The sequence below is a fragment of the Triticum dicoccoides genome, chromosome 6A, assembly GCF_002162155.2.
Source record: "Triticum dicoccoides isolate Atlit2015 ecotype Zavitan chromosome 6A, WEW_v2.0, whole genome shotgun sequence".
Taxonomy (NCBI): Eukaryota; Viridiplantae; Streptophyta; class Magnoliopsida; order Poales; family Poaceae; genus Triticum; species Triticum dicoccoides.
Genome location: NC_041390.1, coordinates 16,550,864 through 16,559,478, shown reverse-complemented (window position 1 = coordinate 16,559,478; position 8,615 = coordinate 16,550,864).

The following is an 8,615-nucleotide window of genomic DNA, read 5'->3' as shown; positions in this document are numbered from 1 at the left end:
TAGATGATAACTAATGCATTAATGTGAAAATGGGTTACTATATATTTTAAATATATTTGCTTGTGTAGAACATTAAGACTAATAATGTGAACTTGAACTAAAAATACAAATAAACTTTGTGTATCTTTTGTATTTGATAATTGCCTAGTTTTTAAAATATTTAATATAAGTAGCATAATACTCCTGCATGGATGCATGTGTGTGATGTATGCGTGCTAAGAAAGATAGTTTTATTGCTGGATCATATTTTACAGTTATATATGATACCATGTGATTAAGATTGTTGAGTGCAATACACGGTTTCTTTCCACACCAGAGATAACTTCATGGCGTGTATTAAATTTGACCCCCTGAAAGGTAGGAGCTGATGCATGTTTGATACGTGTTAATTAGACAGATGAGCTCTTTAACGTGGCACTTCAGCTTCTCCAAACCCCTGTGAGAACACAAACACATCATAAGATACTCTTCTTGCACGTGCAGCGACTATATGTTACAACATCGATTAATATAATATTATGGGCTGAAAACAAGGGCCGGTGATCTTAAGTCCGAAGTCTCATTAAATTGGCATCGACTCAAGTGTGGAGATAGGGCATGTAGAAAGCTGCACTGCAAGTTAATTAGTCTTACGGATGCTGAAGGTAAGAAAAAAAATAGAGATACCACTGATCAAAACAAAGATTACAAGTGTGTGCACAATGATGTTATCTTAGGGCTGTCGTGTAGAATATAAATGCTGAATTGGAGGAGTGATGAAGCATAAGAAAAGGTTTGCCTTCTCTTAATCTTCTATATCTAAATAGCTAGCCCCCACTAACATATTTCTCTCAACATGCAAGCATGCCACCTCATCATTCAACATGCATAGGAAATGCCCACCTCAACATGCAACTATGCATATTAAAAATCCACTTCAACATGCAAACATGCATGCATGTAAAATTCCATTCTATTATGGTATTAAATTTAATTCTTATATAATTTTAAAAACTATTATTTCAAATATTCATGTTCCATATAACCAAAATCTCACTAAAATACTGCAAAATATTCTCGCAACAACGTGCGGGGCATCATCTAGTTAAGAAATAATCCATCAACAACAATATCTCTTTCCACATATGTTTAAGGATATCTACTTAAGACTAAAAAATAACCCAATGTTAATAATTGTTTATTGTCTTCTCTAGATTACATGGCGGACTTAAGATAAGACTACCTTATCAATCACTGTACATGGAATAAAATTACAATTCTTGAGGGCGACCAACAACCCCCCCCCCTCACGGGTGACTGTAGGACGACAAACCCTAGCCCCTCTAGCCCCTATCCCCCCTCCCCTCCCCTCCCCTCCATGCCGCCACCTGAGAAGGTCACCGACATCCCCTAGTGACTGCCAGTGAAGGTGGCAGTGAGGTTTATGTTGCCCTCTGTCACTTCTGGGAGCTCTGGATGTTGGGTCAGTGGCCCTGGTGTGAAGGTGGCGTCGACCTCTTCGGGCGGGTGGTGTTGTCTGGCCCTTCCGGTCGCATGGGTGGTGGTTGGTAGCGGTGACTCCTCGCGGCGTGGTCTACTCCAGTGGCTGCGCCAAATATATATATATCCCGACACTCTCTCTCGGCTCCATACGTCCTCGTCGGTTGCGGATCGGCCTGCCTCCAGGTCGCCAGATCGGCGTGGGCGGTGGGCGTGACCGTGGTGGAGGAAGGCCTGGGATGGGGAAAACCCCTGGTCGACCTCGACGTCGACGGTAGCTTCTGCTCCATTCTCCCTCTTGAGGGGGGGGGGGTTGATTCCCCTCCTTCCCCCACCTACTCCTCCCCAAATCCCAGGTGGAAACCCTAGTCGTGTGTGGTCGAGCGATAGTGGTGCTCCAACATCGTGATCTTCCTAAAGACGCTGCCTTTGGATGGGTGGTGTGGATGTTCTTCGAGTCATCAGCATCGGTGGCAGTTGTGTGTTTTCTGTTGGGAGCCGCTAGAAGTGAGTGTGAGGTCGCCTTCCTGCTTCCACTATTGTGGTTCGCTACCAAGAGGCATTGTGGGTTGCTGGTTCGTGATAGTGCTCCTGTGATGGGGTGAGGGGAGATAAGGTCTCCTCTCCGGCAACGTGTCAGGAGAGATAGTGGTCTCTCCTCCGACCTCGGCTCAGCCATCCTGGCATAGGCGACGGGGCTCCTTCCTACGGCGGTGTTACTCTCACCCTTTGTCTGGTGTGCCTCTGCGGGCGTTGATCCTCTTTGGCATGGAATTCATCCTTGACTTGATCTTGCTATTTTCCTCGATGGCAGTTGTATTTGGGCCTCTCTGTAGATAGCATCTGGGTACTTGTTGCCTACATTCTTTTCATGTATTAAGGCTATATCTTTGTATTCAACACCACAGTATCCCTAGCCGGTATCTTTGTATTCAACACCACTGTATCCCTTGCCGGTTTATGGCTTCATTAATTTGAAGTTGGGATATATGCCTTTTCTCTAGAAAAATAAAGGCACTATATATGCCCTAAGGCGTGGTCACAACCACCTATGTTATACTACCTCCACTCTGTGATATACTCCCTCCGTTCCTTGATATAAGGTGTATAGATTTTTGAGAAAAAGTTCAAAATATAAGGTTTATTGCCTTGCACCACTCATTTGGATAACTTTTTAAGGGATTTGATTACATTTCTTTACATAGGGCAAGCTCCTCTACTTTCTCATGTCAATTAGTCAGTTGTAGTCTTGCCCAAAACTTGTGAAATTTTCCCTTCATGTGCATTCTTTAATTTCCATGCCAAAAACTATACACCCTATATTTAGGAATGGAGGGAGTATGTTTTTTATTTTTTATTTTATAATGTATTGTCTATAGTTTTCTCAAAAATCAATTGCTATAAAAATTGACAAAGTTTATCAAGGAAACATCAATAATAATAATAATAATAATAATAATAATAATAATAATAATAATAATAATAATAATAATAATAATAATATAAGATATAAAATATAAAAATAATTCCTATGCGGTTTCTAATAATATGCTATTTGATTTAGATATGTAGATATTTTTTTCCTTTGGTGGTGATCACCCAGAGCGATGCATCTCCTATCGAATTTGCCAAGTTTACAAAGTTACGTCTACATCCAGCATCCAGTGTTTCCATAACATTGATGGTTCGAACTCCATCTGCGTCGAGGCTGCATGAGGCGATGTCTATGGTGTCAACCCCTCCATCTCCAGACGCTCCCTCGGGCTCATCTTTGACATAACCGGTGCGGCTTGGGCATCATGATACTGACGCGGACACTCCCCATTGTACTCGTCAATTCGTGCACTTCCCCAGTGGGGCTCCATTCTTGTCCCTCCAGCAACAATGCCATCAAGGACTACTACATCATCCAGTGGACGAAGGAGGGGGAGGGCAAGGCCTGCACATGTCGGGCCTGAACAACATCTAAGCGTGGCAAACGCAATGCCATCCTCGCCATATCCGTGAAACCACCTAGCAACACGCCAAAGAAAATGTAAGCCGTCAGATTTTTACCCCGAAAGAGCACTAGTGCAGAACCGGGCAATAGCACCGGTTCATAAGGCCCTTTAGTGCCGGTTCGGTAACCGGCACTAAAGTGTGGGCACTAAAGCCCCCCCCCCCCTCCTTAGTACCGGTTCAGCACGAACCGGTGCTAAAGGGCAACCACGTAGCACGAGCCAGCTCCGTGGACGCGTAGGACATTAGTACCGGTTGGTAACATCAACCGGTACAAAATGTTTGGGTGTGTTTTGGTTTTATTTTTATTTTTACTTTAATTTTGTGTTTTCAATTTAATTTAGTGATTGTTTTACATTATAATGAGTTGTTAAATCATTAGGTGAATGTACCGCAGATTAGTTTGACTGGATGCATGTGGATCCTAGCTAAGTCATCAAGTATATGTCATATCCATATTATATATACTTGATCACCTAATTAAGTGATCGAGGTAATATGGATATGGCATATACTTGATCACTTAGCTAGAATCCATCCAGTTGAAACTAATCTGCGGTTTCTTTCATAAATGATATAATAACTCATCATCATCATCATATTAATATAAAAACTCTTGCATCATATATATCATCACCAACAACAGTTTTCATAGCTAGCTAAAAATTATCATATAATAGTCGTCTCATTACCACTACTTAATCATCATATAGTCATTACCGCTATCTAATCACCACAAACACTAGCTTAAAGAAGAAACATTCACTTGTACCAGAAGCAAAGATATCATCGAGTTCAACATGGTAATGATATTATAAGCGTTCATAACACCACAAAAGCAAATCACTCTTTGAGATTAAGTTCAGGACGAAGAACACGGACATGAGAGGACAAGTATTAAGAGCATGAACTAGCTAATTAATCACTCCTGCTGCTCTCTCTCAGGTAAAATAGCATAGAACATGTATAGCTTTCCTGATTCATCATATTGGAGCATGCAGATAAACCTGTCTCCTAATCGTGGGTTGCGCTTTTGATTGCTGCCCCCTAGTACTTCTCTGCGATCGTTCACAATTTTGCTCCAGTCTTTTACTATTAAGCATTCCTCGCTATTAGAAATCCTGAATGCACTAAAGTGCATTGTAGGATATCTTGGCCGTAAGCTAACAATATTCATGGTACCTTTAGTCTCGATCCAATCAGGCACAACATTCATCGGGAGTCCCTGTTGAAGAACATCGTATAATAACATACTTAGCAATGAAGTTTAGCTTAAAAAAATAATGTATGCAAAAGATGCACTGAGGAGAAATAGTAGAAATCTTACCATCTTTCCTAAATATATGTGACCGTAGTTAAGTACGAACACTATTGGTCGCACGTTTTGAGTAATAACATTTCTAAGTGCAGGAATTTTTTTTTCTTGACAACATCAAGATCCTCAAGCCATGAAACATAATGACTTGTCTCCTCGCAGTTTAGTTCAGCCCCGGGACAGTGGACGGTCCTGTCTACCAAGCGTCGGACATGTTTGCTTGATTGGAAATAAGCTGTCAATATAAATTGAGATCTATTAATTATTCAACTGGTTCAAATAATCCTATATCGAAGACATAAATATGGTTGAGAAACTCACATAATGGTAGAACTGGAGGCGCCTGCACATCGACCCAGATGTCTCTATTACCTTCGATATCATCTTCCAGACGAATATCAAAGGTGATAACCATATCAGTCTCAAATGCATAAACCTTGCATAGTGCTTGCCAAGTTTTGCATTCAAAATAGGTGTATGTGTCTGCATTGTGTAATTTGACGTTGAAGGTATAACCATGCTCGGTCTTCAAGTAAAGTCTTTTTACCTCCATAGTTTCGTTAGGACTGAAACCTATCTTATCCAAGACAAAAATTCTTGCATGGCAGGGGATACACTAGTAGAATAGTGAAAAATTAAAATTAAAAGTTGAAGCAAATGAAGCATAAGTCATGCTTAATTACGAAAAAGACTTGTTGTTGTGACTTACTGTATCCACTTCGAAGTTCTTATCCAGCTTGATGCTGAAGCGTCTATCATCAACTAGAAAATTTCTGCCGCACAGGCCGCGCTGGTCTTCGCAGTATTCGCACATAATGAAATCGTGTTCGTCGTCAGACGACATTCCTATGTTCATAGGTGAAACATTAAACACTTATTAGTTCTATTAATTCAACTAGTTATGTTAAATCAACTTGTTCAACTAATTAATTGAACTAATTCAACTAAGCACTTACGAAAAATATACCTAAATAAAGTAGCTCAACTAATTCAACTAACTAGTTCAACTAATTGATTCAACTAATTCAACTAAACTAGTTCTATTAATTTTCTTACTAAAAATAAGGTAGCTAGTTCTATATAATAAAATGTTAATTAGATAATCAAATCTCATATAACTAGATTAAATATATATCTAACATATAATTTATATCTAATTCATTTAACATTTGCATTAATATCTAACATATGTTCATATATAGGTGAAACATTAAACACTTACTAGTTCTATTAATTCAACTAAATAAACTAGTTTTATTAATTCAACTAAGCATTTACTAAAAATAAACTAGTTCTATTAATTTCTTACTAAAATAAAGTAGGTAGTTCTATATAATAATATTTTGATTAGATCATCAAATCTCATATACCTAAATTTTCTTACTAAAAATAACTAGTTCTATTAATTCAACTAAGAATTTACTAAAAATAAACTAGTTCTATTAATTTTCTTACTAAAATATATAAAGTAGACAATTTTATAACATTTATATATAACTGACATTTCTAATATTTCTATAACTAAAAACAGAAAATTTCTAACATTTCTATAAATAAAAAACATAAAAATTTCTATAACTAAAAAACTAAAAAAACAATGTGTGTGTGTGTGGACATGGCGGCCGGGGCAGGATCTCACCGGCGAGGCGAGGCGACGGGGGCGGCGACGGGCGGCGCCGACGGGGATGGTGACAACGGGGATGGGGACGACGGGGATGGGGATGGGGCGGCGACAACGGGGACGGGGACGGGCCGGGCGGGGACGACGGGACGACGGGGCGATGGGGACGGGGACGGCCGGGGCGGCGACGACGGGGACGGTGTAGCGACCTGACCCGAATGGATCAAGTCTCTGTGCTTAAGTGTCATCCCTGGATCGGTATGCTGACACACACAGTACTCGAAGGATTTATAACAGAGGTAAATCACATGTATAAAGTAACGTAAATACTATTACCTCAATCCATATAGCGGAAGCAACAAGGTTGTGGATTCCCATCAACACCAACGGCAAAGTTGAGTGTAAAAATCGTAACCCTAACGTATCGCTTACTCGTCGTAAGATAATCCTACAACATGAGACGTTGCAGCCCGAAACGGGTCAGTACATTGAATGTACTGGCAAATTCACACCATAGAGAAAAATGATGAACAATGGCTATCACTATATGCATATATGGCTGGTGGAAAAGCTCTATGGTTATAAGATTTTTGCGAAAAGCCAATTTTTCCCTACTGCAAAGGAATAAATTTATTTAACTATCATGGTGGTTGTTGAACATTGAGAATGGTTGACAGCATTCTCAATCCCAATTAAAAATAATTAAAACCCAACAACATTAGTTAGAAGTAACATGTTGAGATTCACATGATATTCAAGTACTAGATACTCAAGCTGTCCCTAACCGGGGACACGGCTAATCATGATTAGTTTGTACACTCTGCAGAGGTTTGCGCACTTTTCCTCACAAGACTCGATCGCCTCCGTTTGGTTTCTCGCACTACATGGTGTTTGAGAAGACGGATGACCGAGACACAGTCTTTCAGAAGCGCTAGCACCTTACGTGTGGGTAGACCGGTACACCTACTTCCCCTACATCTACTAGTCTACCCGTAAGAGTTCGCACGACTTAGTCAACTATGCCAGAGCCCATAATGGCTTGTGGCTGCACACGTAAGTTTCTAGTTTGAAAGATCTTATGATCCCTTTGAGCCTGGGTGGCGGTCCAAAATAAAACAGGCAAGTCCTGATAGACATCAGGTGCCTCAATCCACCCAGATGTGTGTTTAAGTTGCCACCTTAGATAAACCATTAAAATTATCAACTCACATCTGTCATGGTATCACTCACCCAATCCACGTCTACTAGCATAGCATGGCATAATAAGCAAACGTAGAAGTAACTCCCAAAGGTTTCATAATAATACATGTGATAGGTACTACCTCATCTACTTCCCATCCCACAATTTAATTAGATCCTAATCATGCAATGTGAGAGGATTGATCTAATGCAATAAAACTGGGTTGTAGAAAAGTATGATCAAAGTGTGAACTTGCCTGCAATGTAGATGAAGATGATTCGTACTCAAAACTCTTGATAGATCTACTCGTCACACTCCGGTCAATCTATCGTAAGCAAACAATAGTAACGACACAATAAGTACTCATCTAATGCACAAGTAAAACTCGAATGAGAGGACGAACCAGAAAGTTCAACTTAAGAACTCCGGTTGCAAAGAAAGAACGAACCGAACAAACGACGGAAGAAAACAACTCGGTTCTAGCAAGTTGAAACTAGGTCAAATTTTACCATAGCAAAAACTTGTTCAAGTTGATTAGACGGAACGGCGGTTTTGAGACGAAACTCCAGGCGCTTGAATCACCTGATTCCGATAAACGGGCGAGAAGATAAACTAGAACGAAGATCGGATCTGAGATCGCAATCGCGGAATAAATCCGACGAAAAGAAAGAGACGAACGGTTAAACGAACGGGCGTCGTTAACCGGGAATAATCGGTGATCATGTTCGTTGAGACGAATGGTCCGAAAGAAGAACGAAAACCGATCTAGGGTTTTCGGAAAAGAAACCGAAAAAGAAAACGGAAAACCGATCTAGGGGTTTCGGAAAAGAAACCGAACGAAGAATCGGAGAGAAAAACCGGAAAAGAAAACCGGAACGATTTCTTTTAAAAGAACCAAACCGCGGGGAAGAAAAACAGAGGCGCGGGGCTACCTTCGGCGAGGCGGGGCGAACGGCGGCGACGGCGGCGTGCTAGGGCGGCGGCGGCGGCGCTATAGGGGCGGCGGCGGCGGGTGAGGGGCG